Genomic DNA, 19,755 nt, shown 5'->3' on the forward strand with positions numbered 1-19,755 from the left:
CTGCCTGTGGTACACGCTAGAGAAGCAAGAAATCTTAAGAATGAATTAGCAGAAATGAAAAGTCAAACTGAAATGGCACAAACAACTCTCGCGAAAAAAGCTGCAAAACACTAACATTTCTTGTGAATGAAAATTAAGTCCGTATTCAGCTAAGTGGTAAAAATTTTATTGCTATTTAAATATTTTTACATTATAAGTGTGTAACAAGGTGAATTTTTGCGTGTTACAAAATTGTACAGACATTTGTTACATACATACGTTTTTTCTCGCGTTCCTAGTTCAAGAAGGAATAGTTCTGTTTATTTATAAGTTTGTTGTAAATATAATAAACTATGTGGCAGCTTGAATGACACTACTCAGTGTAAATCCACTCTTTTCTAATACACCTTCACATATTTATTCCACAAGTAGTTTCTGACGTTGCTTGGGGTCACTTAAGTGGACGAGCTAACGAGAAAATCACTTTGCTTAGCCACTCGACTGACCCTCAGAAAAAGAGGGACTTCTTCAAGGTAGTCTAAGGTTTGGGTTTATTCATTTCGTTGATGACATTTTCATAAATCAACGAAGACACCCTATCATTTAAATCTTCAATTCATAGTCCTTTCTCAAACTGCTAAAAGAATCTGTAATGCTGATAAGACGGGAAAGTTAGTTGAGTACTACGCACTCAAGTTTAGCAAGATGGTTTGGTCGTACCTCATTGAAAATATCCAGCAAACTTACTACAAGAACTAAAGCTTCTACAGTCACTAAAGATACTATTGATACTGCAAGTACTTCAGATACTACAGCTATTACAAGAACAAGTTATTATTATGGGAGGCTTTAATTCAAGAACCAGAAAATACTCTGACAGTATTTTCCAAGAAGGAAACAATATTATCACCAATGATCAGTCAGAATTTGCTTTTCAGACACCACAAAGAAACAGTTTCGACAATGTATTAAACAATCATGGGAAAAAATTACTTGAATTATGTTAAAACTTTGACGTAAAAATAGCTAATGAAAGAGTTACCACCTTTCATGGAAGAAACGGGACAAGTGTTATCGACTACATTATATGTGATCAGGGCAAAGTTTTGAATATTACCGGCTTTGTTGTTTTAAAAACAACCGTCCTACTTGTCGGAACACACTGTGCTATTCTCATTCATAATTATGACGCGGAATTCACAAGTGCGTGGATTACATAACCCTGTTTGTTTATAGATAGTTGTATTATGTAATGCCTAATCAGCATGTGCACGATCGCGGTATTTAAAGATCTCTTTGCTTAGCTTCGGGACATTTCGAAAGAGATACGCAAGCCGGGAAGTCCGGACGAATTTTCTTATACTCTCGCCGTACGTCGCCGAAGCCCAAGCAAGTAAATGGCTGTACCTACCCTGCTGCTGCTATAAAAACTACAGGACTTACACTGTATTTCAGCTTATATCCAGTCTCTGCCGCTTTTCCAGTTTCACAGCATTCCGGAGAAGCGGGACAACGTATACAACAATTACTCAGTATTTTAAAACATTTTTATGCTTTCTTTTTCGCTTGCTATCTCGTTTGTTTATCGCGTAGTGTGCTTTATATCTAGTTCTGTTTATGGCAATTTATTAGCGGATCCCATTTATTACGGCTTTAGTAGCTTACGTTCGCTCGTGTGTCGAGCAGAAATTGGCAGATGCCGTTTGTCGGCTGTAATAGCTAAAACGTTCCGTCGCTCGTGTGTCAAGCAGAGATTGGCAGACGCCGTGTGTCGGCTGTAATAGCTAAAACATTCCGTCGCTCGTGTGTCGAGCAGGGATTGGCAGACGCCGTGTGTCGGCTGTTATAGCTAAAACGTTCGCTCGTATGTCGAGCAGAAATTGGCAGACGCTGTCTGTTGGTTGTAGCTAAAACGTTCGCTCGTGTGTCGAGTAGAAATTGGAACATGCCGTGTGTCGGCTATAGCTATGTTTGCTCCTTTGTTGAGCACAATTTGTTTCACGACGTGTTACGGTTTTGGTCTCAAGTGTGCTCGTGTGTCGAGCTAAGTTGGCAAGAGCCATGCGTCGTCTTTGTTTAAAGTTTGAACTGGGTATCGAGGGTATTTGGCAACAGTCATGTGTCGGTCCTTTAAAGTGTTGGTGTGTTAGGTGCTTTGTTATGGTTTATCGGTCTGGAATTGATAAGCTTTTATCTCAAGAAAAATACAGTAGTGTGGACTTTTGTTTAAGAGCTTACTGCTGTTTGAGTGTTAATGAGGTTAGGTTAAAGTGTTAACACGTTGGGCTAACGTAAGGTTTGTTACCTAACACATCCCAGTGCGGAACTTTAAATAGACAATTGTATATTTCTGTAGGTTTAGTTTGTAATTATTAAAAGCTCGCCGGTCGGCCGTTTTTATCCACGGAGTTAAGCATTTTACCCACGTTTAGACGCTACAACCTGGGTTATACGGGAGTTATGTTTATCCTTTACTTCTCCCCTAGCTAGAATTTTAACAATTCAAAATATTATGTCATTTTAAAATAATAAAAAAAAAAATAGTCAGTCCACCCCCTCCACTGGCCTTGTCGCGATCAGAAGGGTATTCTAATTTACACCCTATAATCCGTTTACGACGGATTCCTGGTCCGGCTTGGCTAGTGGGGTTTTTCCCTTTTGTTCTTTTTTTGTTTTTGTCTTACGTTTTCCTTTCTCTGCAGACATCACTGGTGTTATTCTGTCCGCCTTAGGTCTTGACGTTTTCTTTACTCTTAACTTCACTCTCATTATAAGCCACGATCTAAATACATGCTATGATATGGTATAGGGAAGTAACCCCACTAGCTGGGTTGGGCCTCTCTCGTGGTTGGATATACCGGTTGGGGTTTGAGGGGTTTTCTGAGTTTTGGGGAGAAGGTGTATTTTGTGGCTTATTTCCTGTAAATGCGGAGATCTTTTGGCGTTTATACTGAAGCAGCAAGGTGCGTGAGCAGCCGTAGGCCACAATCTTTTCCCATATCTTATCCACGCCGGACAATGAGCGGCATAATTAATGAGTGAGAATGGTAAACTATTCTCATTCATAATTATGACGCGGAATTCACAAGTGCGTGGATTACATAACCCTGTTTGTTTATAGATAGTTGTATTATGTAATGCCTAATCAGCATGTGCACGATCGCGGTATTTAAAGATCTCTTTGCTTAGTTTCGGGACATTTCGAAAGAGATACGCAAGCCGGGAAGTCCGAACAAATTTTCGACCCTCCCACCTCCCCTTCGGCGACGTAATACACAGCTATAGTGCTTTCTCACCCAGTCGCTCATTGCCTCGGCCATAATCTTTTCCCATATCTAAACTAACCACAAAGTGAAAGCCAATCTTTACACTTACCAGCAGATTGATGTGCTAGTTTGAAGGTAGACACTGGAAATGGTGCAACAAATTCATAGACTTGAAGGAAAAATATGACGCTGTTGTGAGCAACCAACCACCTGAAGTTTTCACCAGTATATTTATTTGTATTTTGAAAGCTTTTTTATCTGCTACATCTCACTCTCATAAATATAGATGATGTGTTAAGATACAAATGATTTAAAGTAATTATATAAGTTCAATATGCGATATAACAATATTTTTCTGGTGTGTGACCACTTGAATGAATGTAATGTGACCAGAAATTTAAACTTCAAACATTGATCATATTTCATATCAAAACAAAAATTGTGATTGTTTGGACTAAGCTGCAGCTATCTTTCCTCTTTATCCATCTCGCTTTTGACTAGCACCCTTCCTATGACAAGTGTTTTCTGACAAGACCTTTCCAGTACATGTATAGTCAACAAAGTTTGTGAACCAGGTCTTTACTTTCACAGCCAGTTTGTCAGTGTTTGAGCCCTGATTCACTGTTGACCAGGACAAACAATGGCCGAATGTGCAAAACCTCACCAACAGATGGTTATTCTGCTCCAGAAGTCTTCCTTACAAAGCTAAATCCAAGAGTGGCTACGGCAATGGTAACCAAGACCATTTGCAGCAAATTTGTTCAAATTCATGTACAAGTGGAAATGTCAATATCACCTTTCAAAAGTAACTGTTCTCCTTTAATTTAACGCCTTTTACTGCTTAGTCTTTCTACAAGGCACTGATCTTTTTCAGCCACATTTTACGGTTCTAGGGTAGACATTTGATTAAAATAGATCAGGTTTTTTGATTGGTTGTCTCGCACCATCCAGTGACTTTGAAGAGAATAAAGAATTTGATCAAGTTTCAAAATTAATGTGTCGACTTCCTGCGTGTGTTTTTCCTTGTAGTTATTTCATAAAAGCAATAAACTGCACTTTTTGGGCTTTTCTGGGGTAACAAGCATTTCTATTACCAAAGGCCTTCAGAGCCAGATAAAGTTAAACAAGCGGGAGAACAAGGAGAACGCCCTGTACAAACCTGCAATTCCAACCGCAGACTTTCAAAAGTTAAAGTCATCAGCTACTTTCTATGGAGACACTCCTTAGAAACGTTTGACTGCACATTACACTCTTCTGGTGTTACGGTCGACATGGATGCCAAAAACAATTGACAAAACAGAGCTTCCAATTATGTTAAGATGACGAACCAACAAAAAATCATCCAGGGGGTATTGAAGATGGCAAAGTTCAGAGAAAGAGGCCTAACTTTTACATTAAAATGGCATATAACTGAAAAATAAACACAAATATTTTGATGTAGAAATGATATTTATTGATTGAAAATGAAATTTGTTGATTAAATAACACTTACATTGATTTTTGTATGTAAAAATTATATTAATTGAGTAAAAAAAATAAACAAGTATTTTGATGTTAAAATGATGAGTCCAAAAACACACAACATAATGAGCACGCATAAGGCTTTCAGGTTTCAGTTACTTATTATGCCAAAGTATGTTCAAATCACTTCTGATCAAGTAAATTTATTACAATATCAACTGGAAAGTGAATTCTGTTCAAAGATGCAGTACTTTTGAGCCTGCCAAGTGGTCTGTGTTGGTGGCAAAGAAGACCATGAAACCCCCAATAGATCGTACTCTTTTAACAACTCATCAAATTAATGGTATAACAAGCTTCTAACATTGTTTTTTATATAATAATCGACAACGACCACCTATTTGTTACCACACTATGCAAATTTTCCTTTGTTTATTTTATTCCCTTGTGTTTTCCTAACTTTGTTGCATGTTGTGGTTTCCTTTGGTTATTAGTACGTTGTTAGTCTTTGTAAATTTCGTTTCCTTTAGTGTAAGCTTACTGTTATGTTATGTTATGTTATGTTTTGTTTTTTTGCTTGCTGTTGGTCGTTCGCTTCTCTTTGCAACCTTTTCGCGTTATGTTTCCATTTTGTACAAAGTGTCACTGATAAGGTTAGTTTGTGTTCCTCCGTCGTTTCGTTTTTTACCTGCCCTACTATTACGTAATTTATTTTATATCATAGATACTGAGATTTTCTCACGAAAAAACGATTGCGTACAAATGATACGTAAAATGCATTAGGAAAGGCGAACGATGAAAACTCACTAGTGAAAACACGTCACTAGTGGTAGGGTAGGGTTTTTAGTAGTAGGGTAGTAGGGTTTTTCTCCGGGTTCTCCGGTTTTCCTCCCTCCGCAAAAATCAACACTACTAAATTCCAATTCGATCTGTACAGTCCTACGTCTTATACATGAGCCTCTGGCTCGGACACTGAGGGTAACCTCGTCCCGCGTATGAACTTTAAAAATTGTATTTACATTTATTTACATTTACATTTTTTTTTACATTTATTTACAACAGGATTTGGAGGGTAAATATTCACATGACATCGGCTGACAAAAAGTAAACAGCTATATACAAATGGCTGTTTAAATTTGACCCATTCATTGGTAGCCTGTGTACATGGAAATCGTTTTCTTGCCAGCTGAGCAAGAGGCAAGAACGGGGGACCTTGGGTCTTAGTCAGGATATCAGTTTTCATGCTCAGTCATGTTATTTAGTTGTTTTGTTCTTGCCTTCAGTGCAACAGCATTTCCCACCACCCAGCCCCTAACCCTTTGCCAGTCCGATAAGTTTAATGTGGCGTTATAGGATCGGTGTAGTTTGAAAAATAAAAGCTGATGAGAGCCTTTACTCACTGGAAGTAAAAATAAAGACAACTGAAGATTCCATTTAATAATTGATAAAAAACACAGTAAAAAAGGTTCCGCGCTCAAACTTCACACAGCAAACTCCAGCAAAAAGTTTTTAATCTGTCGTAAGCAGAAAAGCTGATGAGCACAAAGGCTGAGGCAAGCACAAAAACTATGAAAACCTGTTTGCACCGGTTTAGCTTTGACTAGATTCAACAACTGCCGCTTTGAAAACCAAAAAACTAGGTTCCATATAAGTGTGCACGAAGGATACCTCTTTCTTTCTAAGTTAACATTTTTATCCAAAAACTTTCATTGCTATTCAAGGGCATCAAATTAGTTAGCTATATTCTGCCCTTTTCCATTTCTCTTATTCTACTTGTTGTTCTTTATATTTGTCTTTGTAATTTTGGAATCGCAAAAATAAATGAAAAAAAAAAAAAACATGAAATGTGTGAAGGATACACACACCAAAGTGTCTTGGTTTATCTCTGAACTACACCATGACAACTACAATGTTGAAAGACTTCTAAATGGAGAGAGGTGTAGTATCGCATATTATCATTATATCACGACTAATTATCACTTATGATATATCACGTTTTTTCTTATACAGCTATTTCAATAAACGTTGTCGGGTCAAAGCTTAAAGCTAAAAGGCAATACCGTATGGCGTTGTGGGTATTCACTACAAATTTGTATATAAGCTTCATTAAATGCACAAATTTGTATTTCGCACGTGGAGAATTCACGAGTTTGTTTTTCTTTTCAGGAGGCATTTCTGTAGCTTTACTTTCACTGTCGCTTAGCTCTGACTTTTAAAACTTCTTCTAAAATTCAGCGTGGCTAAAAGCACCTTGTGTCACATGTCTGAAGAGAAAGAAAACGTGCAAATTCGCGTTTGTCATGTCACTATATATTTTAGTATTCAGCATGCGCAGTTGCTCTCTTCTTCTACCCATACTGCCTTTCAGTCTCGTATTTTAGCTTTGATCCGGACAACGTTAACTGAAATGAGAGATTTAAGATTTAAGATTCTATCTCCTTATTCATTTAAAAGAGAATTATCATTGCATTTCATTAACTTCTATTAAGTTTTTCTACTAATAATTTAATTTTGGTATTTCTGCCATTTTTCATTTTTTTTTCCTTTCCTTTTTCTTTTTACTATTATCTTTTTGCTGTTGTTGTTGTACATACGTGTTTAAGAATTATTTGTTCTGTAATCTACCACCTTAATTAATTGTGTAAAATTGTAAAATGTAAAATGCCTCTTTTCTGACGATATATTTATTTTAAATTAATAAATGGTGGTCACCCAACTAGTTTAGCTTTTTAGTTATTTTGGGTGACCAGCAACTGTATGTATTTTTAATTTATTTATTGTTTAAACATTTCTTTTTGTAATTTTACAGTTCAAATAAACTTTTTGTTGTTGTTGTTGTTGTTGTTGTCATGATATATCTTTGGTGATATAAGGGGTTGATTGTTTGATATTCCGCAATGGGTTTTCTCATATAAAGATATCTTATCATGATATTATCAAAATATTTAATGAAGTTGGAATTTGTTCTTCACCCAGTTATAATTGATAATATTATTATTTTCCCTGTGAGCTTGAGAATCATCTTGATGCTGGCGAGCACCGCCAAATGCGCGGAGGGTCCGAAACGGTGTATGACAAACTCAGAAGAGACTGGGCCGAGAAATTCCTTAATGTTGACAACAACAAGGGAAGTAGCAGTGCACCGGTAGCACATTGCGATGAGCAAGGAGACGAATTTGAATATCAAGCTCCTAGTTTTTGCAGTGACTTACAGCTTGGCTGGGCTCTACACAAGGCGCGAAATCAAGGTGTGCGATTTCCTGATGATGTTAAACAATACCTAACGAGGAAATTCGACCTTGGAGAGGGAACCGGCAACAAGGCAGATCCCGGAAAAGTGGCTGCAGACATGAGAACAGCAAGAAGACCAGATGGTTTGCGGATATTTGACAGGTAAGACTGGCTCACGAAAAGTCCAAGTACAGGTTTTTTTTTCGAGACTAGCGGCCACACGAAGAAAGCAGGGGAACCAAGAGTTACCGATGGAGGATGTGTACGCAAAGGAGGAAGAGGAAGAAAGGCGTGAAGTGCTAGAGAGCGTCGCCGCTGAACTCAGTCCCAGGCATCCAATCTGGTATGATTCTTACTGCCTGTGTGACCTGGCACGAGACGAGAGTCTTGACAGTTTCAGTGTAGTTATGCTTAAGGAGATATTAAGATATTTTGAGATTCCCTTTGGTTCACGAGATCGGAAAAAAATCTAGTAGTGAACTTGTTCTCATTCTTGGAAGAATGTGACTGTCGCCAATAGGAAAAAACGTTCAAATGCTATCTATTCAATTTGCGGATGCGTTTGGCTGTTGTTCAAACGTTTAATAATAGTTTTCTGTGAACCAAGAAAATAAAAATAGTTTAAAGCCCTGTATTACTGTTAATGTAGGAAAGGATTAAAGTCGTTCTTTTTTGTTGCTGAGTTAAATTAGTTATACTATCCACTTTAGAGACCGGTCATTATTTATCAGGGATGGAGGGCCCACGAAATTGTGGAAAAAGTGGGCTAACAAATTATGACCCTCCCCCACACTGGAACCAAAAATTGTGACCCTCCCCAAATTGGAGTCTATTAAGGGTGCCCGCGGGTATTTCCAGGAGCGGAGGTGCTATTTTAAAAATCGAATTTTGGGCATGGAAAGTTAAACCGATTTTTCTTATTTTTCGGTAGTCGTAATGACAAACTAGAACTATAAAATAAACAAAATAAATGAACAGGAAATATCAGCATATTTAAATTACTCTATTTTTGAGTCTAATGCTTGCGTGCGCTTTGCGCATGCGCATTAGACTCTTTGTTATATGAAAAAAGCTGTTAGCAATCCCAAGGGAATGGTTCGGGATCGATAATCGTTCGCTGTAATGTAGAAAACAATGATCAGCTGCAAGAACGGACTCCGTACGGACACGCACGATTAGTTTCAATTAAAAACAGCCAATCAGCGACACGTGTTCCCACGCATAATTAAAAGTTCTTTCTCAAGTCACGATTATTCAACACTTGAACAGGACGTAATAATTTTCCAGTTAAGACATTTGTAAGCTTTTTGTGAAAATAAATCTTCGTTTTCAGTTCAGTTAAGCACTTGTGTTTTCGTCTTGCTTAAAAAGCAAGACGTCTTTGAGAAAAAAATATTTCGACGGCGACTCGCGTTTATTTACACAATGCGACCAAATATTTATTTTGTTTTAAAAAATAGAAAACTTTACCTCGTATTTTGTATTTAAGTCATTCGAATTTTGACCAATTTTTTCTTTACAGTGCAAACAAAAACCTTCAAAAATAAAAGATGTACATGGATAAATGTAAATCAAGTTACGCGACTAAATCAAAATGCGTTTGTTTGGCCGCTTTGCCTTTGCCATACACTGAAATCGAATTTCATGCTTTTACGACTCTCAGAGATCTTAAATTCTTCTTACAGCTAGAAAAATCATAAAATGGTTACATTGATATGGAAGTGATGATTCGCGAAATTTGTACATCATGATAAACAGTCTTCGCTCCTGTATATGGTGGCTCGATAATAATTGCCTAGTTTCCAGCGTTCAAAAGGTCATCATTATATTGACGTGAGCATTTACACCAGTTTTTAGGAAAATCTGTCACTAAGTGCTTACAGTACAATGGAGTAACAGTCACTATTTCAAGTGCTTTTATTGCAAAATCTGTTTCAAGAGTCATCATCAAAATGGTGAAAAATCTGAAAGAAAACGATGTGAAGTTCTTCAACCCTTGTTGTAATGAACATTCTTTTTGTAAATCGTCACGCAATCTTGTCCAAATGTTTAATCGTTTCTGCTTTTACGGACAATACGGAAGAAGTAACATCAACTCCTGTTCATACTTTAAATTTTGTGAAGCATATAACATTTATGACTGTTTCGTTTTCATCCATAATCATCCACGATGCCCCTAGCTTGCTATAAGCATTTTAAATTAAACTCCCGAACACAAACCTCTAACCACTTTTAACCGGCTTACGAAAACCGCGCAATCTGTATCACTATGCCATACGGCATTAGACTCATGTCACCCTTGGTGACCTATTTTTATTATTACGGCCACCTTGTTAGAAACCCCGTTTTTACTCCCATACAAACTCTGTATTTTTACTTTCTCGTAAGCGGACATTTCCGTAAGCGGCCGCGGACACTTTCCGAGATTACGACTGTTTCGCCCAGTCGCGTGCTTCACCAAGGCTTCAAATAGACTGAAGTTCAGTTTCGTTTATTGTCACGATGATCAATTCTAGTACAGGTTAAAAAAAAAATTCGAAGTCTGTATGGAAATACGTATCAGTTAGTGATAAATCCATCGAAAATTAACATTGAAGTAAGAGAGAAGTAATATTTACCCATTGGCGTCTCTGTTCGGTTCGTGGCTAGGCGAAATGGCAGCAGAAGCGAAAAAAAGACGCAAAGAGAATAAGGACCTCAGCCAAGTCACGATTCACAAGGAAACGCAATGTATTCTTGAAGTCCATCCAGGATAACAAAGGTATGAATGCGGTCAAAAGAACCTTTGCGGACTTACACGAAGCTTGGAATATTGTCGAAGGTAAGCATGACATTTATATAATACACTTAACCGAAGACGAAATAGAGCAGAATGAAGCATGGATAAATGAATTACAAGAACTGTACGAAGAAGCAGCGACTGCTCACGCGCAGTACGTCAACGACCAAACCTTACACGAGCAGAAACGAGTGGAAGAATTCCACAAACAAGAATCAATGAGACATGAACAAGAAAAACTAAGGCGACTATTGGAACAATTTAGTATAAAAAAGAAGTCCATGAGGACTATATTTGACACTTTAGTTAAACACGCACACGACGCAATGGAATCAGAAAATAAGGACGTAAATACTCCAGAAGCTTTGCGCAAAACCGAAAGAGATTTAGATATCGCGCTCGCAGACTGTAAAGCAGTACATAACACAATGCTCGAGCTACTTGACTACGAAAACGTCGAAAAGGAAATCGAATGGATTCGAAACATGCACGCACGCCATCAAGAGATCAGTGGCCGTATCGAAAGCATTTATTTCAGCTAAAAGAGACGATAACAACGCAAAAGACAAAGGCAATCCACTACAACTCGAAAAAATCAAAATGCCGTCATTTCACGGAAATGTAAGAAACTTTGAAAAACAAGTCATGCCGTCAATTAACTCCGATAACGCCCCATATGTTCTTCGATCATGTCTGGGAAAAGAGCCCGCCGACACGGTAAAAAGCGTCGACGACGATATTGATGCAATGTGGAGGAGACTGGACGAAAAATACGGCGATCCTGCAAAAGTCGCTGACGTCATAATGTGTGCAATTCAGAACATGAGACCTATCAGAGAAGGCGAAAGAAAAATTCGTCGAACTCATCAACGTCATCGACAATGGTTACAGACAACTTTTGGAAGAAATGGACAAGAGATTACTTTCCAAGCCTGTTAATACAACAGAAATGGCATACTGCACATAGAAACTTAAAACTAGGAGACGTCGTTCTCATCCAGGATTCTAATTTAATCAGAAGCCAATGGAAACTTGGAAAGGTATCAAAGACATTCGAAGGACAAGACGGCAAAGTGTGCAAAGTTCAAGTACAGTATAAAAACCCAAAACCTGGAGAACCGGTACTGAAATATAACGGAAGAGGTTACGTCACAATCGAGAGACCAGTTAACAAATTGGTCGTTCTGTTACCCAATGATGAAGAAAGACTTCCTGAATAACTGTTTGAGAAACACTCTGTTACTGTAAATATAAATACTGTTTTAACTCGCGTTTGGCGGGGGGGAGTGTATCGTCATTGATTATAATTTCATTTAATTACACGCACATAACGCGTGACAAACGATAATTTCCTAATTATTGTATTCCTGTCCAATTGACACAGACACAACTGTGATAAGACAGCAACTGAAGGCCATCGGGTAAATATTCTTTGTATTTCCTTTTGTGATGTGAAGACTATAAATAGACAGTCATGTCTTACTTTACAGATTTCGAACTACACTACACTACAGACTACAGATTACCTACTACTAAATGGAATAAAGTTTGAAACCGATAGCCTATTTTGTTGAATATTGGTACACACCGATACAACGACTTAGACTTTTTCTTTGTTTTTAAGCTCCCGTAAGTGGACACCGCAAAGAGTATCATATAAAAACTCCTCTGTATCTTGTATTAATCAATCAACTTCACATCGCCGTTCGTCACAATGATTTTACTGTAATTACAGAACCATATTTCAGTGTTTGTTTTGTCGTCCTTCACGTCCGGTTACATTTTGAAACACAAGCTCCCGTAAGCAACCATCTATCCCCTTACACCTCTAGTGGCCGCTTACAAGAACCATTCTCGTAAGCGGCCAGCACCAGTTGCAGACACTTTTTTCGCGTCCCGAGGGTGTCCGCTTATGAGAGCTTCGACTGTAATACTATTTTTCTAAACGCAAAGATAGCTTTTTTATTACTGTCAATAAGTTAAAATTATCCAAAAATTCATTTGAGCAAGTTTCAACGAAATCGGCTGGGTAGAAATCGCTGCACAGTTGACTGTTATAGATTTCAGCTTCGCCAGTTGTTACAACAACGCTTGAGTAATGTTTCGATTGCATTGACAGGTCCCTTACTTCTCTTCTTTTTCGATTCGCCATCGATGTAAGCCTTACAGTATCTTTTAATAAAAGTGGAAGCAGAGAGAAAGAAACTAGACACCCAATTCTTTTTTTCTTTTTTGGGGGTCAATTTTACCAGAATTGAAATCAGCTTTGTTTTGATATGCCGCGAAGTGTAGACCTTCTACAAATTTGCATAAATTGAATTCAGGGAAGACTGAGAATTATTTGATGATGGCATATGGGCTATTTTCAAAAGTCGAAACCAATTATAGAAGTCGTTTTGCTTTGCCAACGTAACAATTTAAGAAATGAAGTATAAAGGGAAGGCAAAATATTAATGTACGTGACATCCTAAAAATAACATTTACATTCCAGCGTGTTAGCCGATTGAAATCTACATTCCCTGCAAAGATTTTCGCCGTAGTATGAGTCGATGTAAATTCGTCGTAAGGCACTTTATACTATGAATAATACTTCTTGTTGTTAAAAATCCCGTTGTCAAAATGCGCGAAGGGTTTTTTCATAGTTCATTCCTTATGATATCCAAATCACGGAAACGTCTTTTTCGAAGCTTTCCGGTGAAACTAAAGACTCACACCGGAGCCGCTATGATTTTTAAAACCTTCTTAATTCTTATTTTTGGGGCGATATTTGATAAATGTAGGATTGTCCATGCCTTATTCCGAGCAGAAAGCTAGTTTCAAAAAATATTTGCTCCCTCGGACAACTGTTTTATGTGGTAAAGATAGGAAACACAATAGTAAGAAATTGCGTGACGCGCGTTACGACTGTTAAAAATAGGCCTTGTTGATAGAACTCCTAAAATTCGAAAAGCTTAGTGCCCAAAAATTTTTTTCTTGTTTCTAGTACACCAACCCTAGTACTAATCGTGGATAGTGTCCAGGGCTCTAGATCGCGTTAAACTTTTGAGAAAAACCTCTCTAACCAACAGTATGTTTGCGTGATTTTTGCGATGGCTCTTTATGGGGTGTTTAAAAAAAATCATAATTAATTTTTGTTAAGTCCGATTTCAAATATTTTAACATGAACTAATAGACAAGACATAAAATAAAATGATATACAAGTTTCATTTTATTTGAGTTAGAGTAATTTTTCAGCGTGTTGAGTGCGACGCCTAAATTTGACTAGAAACAGGATGATTTTTTTGGTTTTTGACCGTTCTCAGCAATCATAAAAATATTGACAAATAACACTACAAGCCAAAATATTGCTATTTTTGTTTATCATATGGATCAATTGTCTTGCACAGAAAATTTGAAGGTATTCTGTTCTGGGCCGAAAATCGAGTGGTCGGTTCTTACACGGACGCCCACTTAATGACGTTGGAATTTCTTCTTATTTAAGTGATAGTGTATTCAATTGAGCAGGATTATCTTCTTTAATAGTACGTACCGGTTTGTTAGGGTTAAGGTTAGGGCTGTCGCTAACCCTAAGCACCACGTAAATCATTAGCACATGTTTTATACTTTAAAACTAAATATCTGAGGAAAGATGCTGCTTTCCACCCTGGGATCCCGCAGGATTTCTCCTTTTCTGTATGGGAATAGACTCCTATATTTCATTTTGACCATTTTAAAAATAAAGCCATAAAACGAAAATTTCTTAATTTTGAATTTCGCAATTCAACACGAACAAAAGGAGAATTTACAAGAAGAACCCTTGCAAGAATGGAACAAGAAATGAGACAGAAAGACCAACAGAATGAAAATTTACAACAACATCTAAGGGACCTAGAAGTACAGCTTATAAAGATGGAAGAGCAAATGAGACAAAGACGAGCTTGGGGTTTGTCACCTGAGGTGTGAAAATTGTCAACTCAAACATCAATTCTATTTCATCATCAGCCTAGGTCGTTAGGGACCCGGTACGAGAGAGTAGCGCAATGCATCGATCAGTTGTGTTGTGCTTTGCATCAAGAAGGCGAGGAGTGTGTGCTTTTATCGACTTTCATATTGGTACGGGTCGCTCTGTTGGACTCTGGCCCTGCTGGGCCATGTCTGTACAGAGCAATCTTACAAAAGATGGGATGCCTTGAAATCCTTTTGCATCAGGATTTCCGTCTAGCCTGCGCTAGAAGTAAAAAAACAGGGAAGCTACTTTTTGGAGATGATCTAGCTAAAACACTCCAAGAGTTGAAAATCCACTACCAAGATAGGGACCGGATGCTAAAGTTGCTGCTCTTAGGAGGGTACGAAAGTTTATACCTGCTGATGTGATGATCAATATTTACAAGGCCTTCGTCTTACCACATTTGGAATACTGCGCACCTGTTTTAGTGGGACTTTCATCTGGACTTTCTAACAAGCTAGAATTTACTAATCAGTTTGCTATCAGAACACTAATGAATCTGCCCAAGACAACTCCATATGGCGAACTACTAAAGATGGTAAACATTAAGTCCCTGAAGCATCGCAGATACACGCAAGCCCTAATCCTCCTTTATAAATCTTAATTGTGTCAATAACAAAATGCTTGAATCTAATTGGTTCTCAGTAGCCTTTATTTGTTGCTTAATTTGACTATTGCAGCACCATAACTGTCCGATTTGACCTGTCAAATCGGACAGTTGAACAGCCAATGAAAATTTAGCAGCAGCTGTTACTAGCCAATGAAATTAAACTACCCAACCCATGCTAGCCAATCAAAATCAAGGCAAAAATCCTGAGTGAGAAGCTTGAAAACAAAATGGACCACATTAACTGGACAAATGACTTTTATGCAGATCTGTTTTTATTTTTTTATTTTGACAACCTGTTAAACACTATATAAATTTAGAAAGCCTTGAAACCAAAGAAAATGAAAGTGTTGCCGAGGTTAACAGTGTAAAGACAAGTCGAGCGAGCGAGCTGTCCTCGCAGAAAACAACAAAACAATGGAAACAAACAACTTTCATTTACCAGACGAGTCCAGGTTTCCAGTGACTTCAAACGAGCAGATTAAAGAAACACTCCAAGAAAAAGAAAATAAAAAAAAAAAAACAGAAGTACTACAACATGGATGAAAGTTTGGTCCTCCTGGGCAGTGTCAAGAAACATAAATTGCAGCATGGAAACAATGGCGCCCACAACTTTGGACAAGATCCTCCAAAAATTTTATCTCGAAGTTCGTAAACAAGACGGCTCCGAGTACGAACCAGACTCCCTCAAGGTGATGCAAGCGGCCTTGGAACGATATCTATTCGGTCGAAAATGTCCTTACAGTCTGATAAATAGCCGTGGGTTTTCAACTTCCAGGGCTGTATTGGACGCCAAAGCCAAACAGCTACGGATGAACGGTTATGGCAAGCGAAAGAGCAGAGCCCAGCCGTACAACTCGGCCGAAGAAGAATCATTCTGGTCCAGTGGCCTGCTTGGTGACCACAATGGAGTGGCTTTGACAAATGCTAACTACAAGAACTTGTCCGAGCACCAGTTTATACGTGTAAATCAAACATCTCAGCAGTTCACCAACTGTACTTTGAATATCCAAAACTACTTTGGGCCGCAGTCAACAAATCAAGCCAGTTCTTCACAAGTAGAATGTCAGATCTGCAGCGAGACTTTTGTCACACCAAACTGTTGGATGGCTAGCTTGGACTTAAAAGATGCATATTATAGTGCGAAGATCCACTAAATTTCTAAAATTCTTTTACCAAGGCACTCTTTACAAGTACACTGTTTTCCCTAATGGTTTGTGCATCTGCCCCAAAAGTTTTACTAAGATGATGAAACCTCCCCTTACCACATTTACCGCTACTTGGACATATCATATCCGGGTATATTGACGATCTATACCTGCAAGGCCAAACCAAACAGAAATGCATAGTCAATGTACTTGATGCTATTTAATTGTTTGAAAACCTTGGACTTGTTATACATCCTGAAAAATCTGTCATAGTTCCACAGCAGCGAATCGTTTTTCTGATTTTCTCATAGATTTTGTTTTAATGACAGTTAGCCTTACTCAAGGAAGAATCATTAGGATAAAATCACTTTTGTCTAGTTTTGCTTCAGTGTCCCTATTCTGTCAAAATTATGTCATTAATTTAATGACCAGCTCTCAGTTGGCTTGTTAGCTCAATTGGTTAGAGCGCTGCACCGCTATCGCAGAGGTCAGGGTTCAAGTCCCTGCAAGCCTGATTTTTTCAGGCTTATTTTCACAACTGCTTAAGTTGTGTTCATAACTGCGAGGATCATCTCTTTATTTATTCTTCATCCGCAGTTCAAATATATAATTTCATATATTCATTATTTACAGCAAGGCACCCAAATGTGTGACCACTTTTAATTTATTCACATTTTTTGTGCAGATTTAATCCAATCAGAAGTCAACTGCAAGCTATCCACGGCTTTTGATTGGATTAAATCTGCATGAAAGAATGTGAATAAATTAAAGTGGTCACACATTTGGGCGCCTTGCTGTAATAGAATAATCTAATCTTCCTCAATGAATTGTAAATTGTAAGAGGTCTAAAAACATGTTTTTGTACCCATGCAATGACCTTATAGGCCGCTTCGAAATACTTTTAAAGACAAATTTAATTAGGTCGATATTTTTTTAACAAATACATGGTATTACAAAGATACGGGTAGTTAAAATAAAACAAATCAACCTCTTGAAAAAAAAAAACAATATACACAAATGGTCACAGTAATTAAGGACTGCGTCAGTTCATTTCAGTTCAAACAGGCGAGGCAAGGGGAGGAGGGGTGAACTCTGTCAGTAAGCAACGTTTTGATATGAGATTTTTCCATGTAGCCCATACTTTGTACAAGGGCTCAGTTTGGTATTCAGATCATGCGATCGATTAAGTTCTCCAATTAGTATATTTCTTTACTCGGGGACATGACAACGTAGAACAAGCTAGTTTCAAGAATGATGTTTGAATATCCTAATAAACCTCAGTAGATTTGGTTTTCTACTCTGTACCGAATTTTGTCACGAGAAAGAGTGACAACTACTTCTGGGCTAGTAAAAAGAACATATGATTGTATCCAAAACATAACTTAAAAATTTTCACCAAAATTTGTAGCTGTGAATTATGTGTTTTCTGTGAAAGATTGTAATTCAATCCTTGTGTTATTAAGAGTTTTGTAAGGGGTGTCACTTGTCACCTAAGACTGATATTGATTATTGCTAGTTATTTTCAAGTACGTTGAGTTTTTTTGTAATCCTTGTTGATGTTACTGAGTTCGTATGATTGTTTTTAAAGGTTCTTTTTTCAGTTGTCGGTGTTATCTCTATCAGCAATGTACTTTTGCACATTAATCAAATAAAAACAGCCTCAGTGTTAATTTTCTGACATAGTTTAAACAAAAATGGTAACAAAAGTTCTTTATGTTTCACAGAACTGCTCAGGTATACTCTACAAAATGTTTATTGCTGAGCATAATTTTCTATTCAGTTCATGTAGTTAAATATTAAAGTGATACATTATTTTGAGAAGTATCAACATAATTGATGTATGGTCGGAATGTTAGTAAAATAAATTTACTCATGTTCAGGTTGAACAGAAATGAATAGTACTGATTACATGACTATTCTTACATTCAGAGGCTGCTATAGAATAGCTTCAAGGGCTCTGGGAATGTTAATGAGCTGCAACGAGCAATATCCAGCAATATCCAGCAAACTTACTACAAGAACTACAGCTTCTACAGTCACTAAAGATACTACTGATACTGCAAGTACTTCAGATACTACAGCTATTACAAGTACAAGTTATTATTATGGGAGGCTGACCGAGAAGCAGCCTGCTGTCAATTTCACGAAGTTAAGTAAAATAACTGCTTTACAAGTACAAAAAGAAATTTAAACTTCAAACATTGATCATATTTCATATCAAAACAAAAATTGTGATTGTTTGGACTGAACTGCAGCTATCTATCTTTATTTATTCATCTCGCTTTCGACTAGCACCCTTCCTATGACAAGTGTTTTCTGACAAGACCTTTCCAGTACATGTATAGTTAACAAAGTTTCACAGCCGGATCGTCAGTATTTGAGCACTGATTCACGGTTGACCAGGACAAACAATGGCCGAATGTGCAAAACCTCACCAACAGATGGTTATTCTGCTCCAGAAGTCTTCCTTACAAAGCTAAATCCAAGAGTGGCTACGGCAATGGTAACCAAGACCATTTGCAGCAAATTTGTTCAAATTCATGTACAAGTGGAAATGTCAATATCACCTTTCAAAAGTAACTGTTCTCCTTTAATTTAAAGCCTTTTACTGCTTAGTCTTTCTACAAGGCACTGATCTTTTTCAGCCACATTTTACGGTTCTAGGGTAGACATTTGATTAAAATAGATCAGGTTTTTTGATTGGTTGTCTCGCACCATCCAGTGACTTTGAAGAGAATAAAGAATTTGATCAAGTTTCAAAATTAATGTGTCGACTTCCTGCGTGTGTTTTTCCTTGTAGTTATTTCATAAAAGCAATAAACCGCACTTTCTGGGCTTTTCTGGGGTAACAAGCATTTCTATTACCAAAGGCCTTCAGAGCCAGATAAAGTAAAACAAGCGGGAGAACAAGGAAAACGCCCTGCACAAACCTGCAATTCCAACCACAGACTTTCAAAAGTTAAAGTCATCAGCTACTATCGTTTGGCTGGTGTCACGGTTGACATGGAGGCCAAAAACAATTGCCAAAACAGAGCTTCCAATTATGTTAAGATGACGAACCAACAAGTTTGAAAAAGAAAAGCTGATGAGAGCCTTTACTCACTGGAAGTTAACATAAAGACAACTGAAGATTCCATTAAATAATTTACCCCCTTTGGACAAGCACGTGTTCAAAGAGATTAATTGCGCAACGCACACCCTTAGTATCAGGTGATAGGAGTTTCGTTTTCCAGTTCAAGTCAGTTTTCACTTCGAGCGTACCAGACTGAAATTTGTGTAGTACAGTTTTGTTTCTTCTTCAT

This window comes from Oculina patagonica, chromosome 4 (genome assembly GCF_052425735.1).
Source record: "Oculina patagonica isolate OP01 chromosome 4, crgOcupat, whole genome shotgun sequence".
In the NCBI taxonomy this organism is placed as follows: domain Eukaryota; kingdom Metazoa; phylum Cnidaria; class Anthozoa; order Scleractinia; family Oculinidae; genus Oculina; species Oculina patagonica.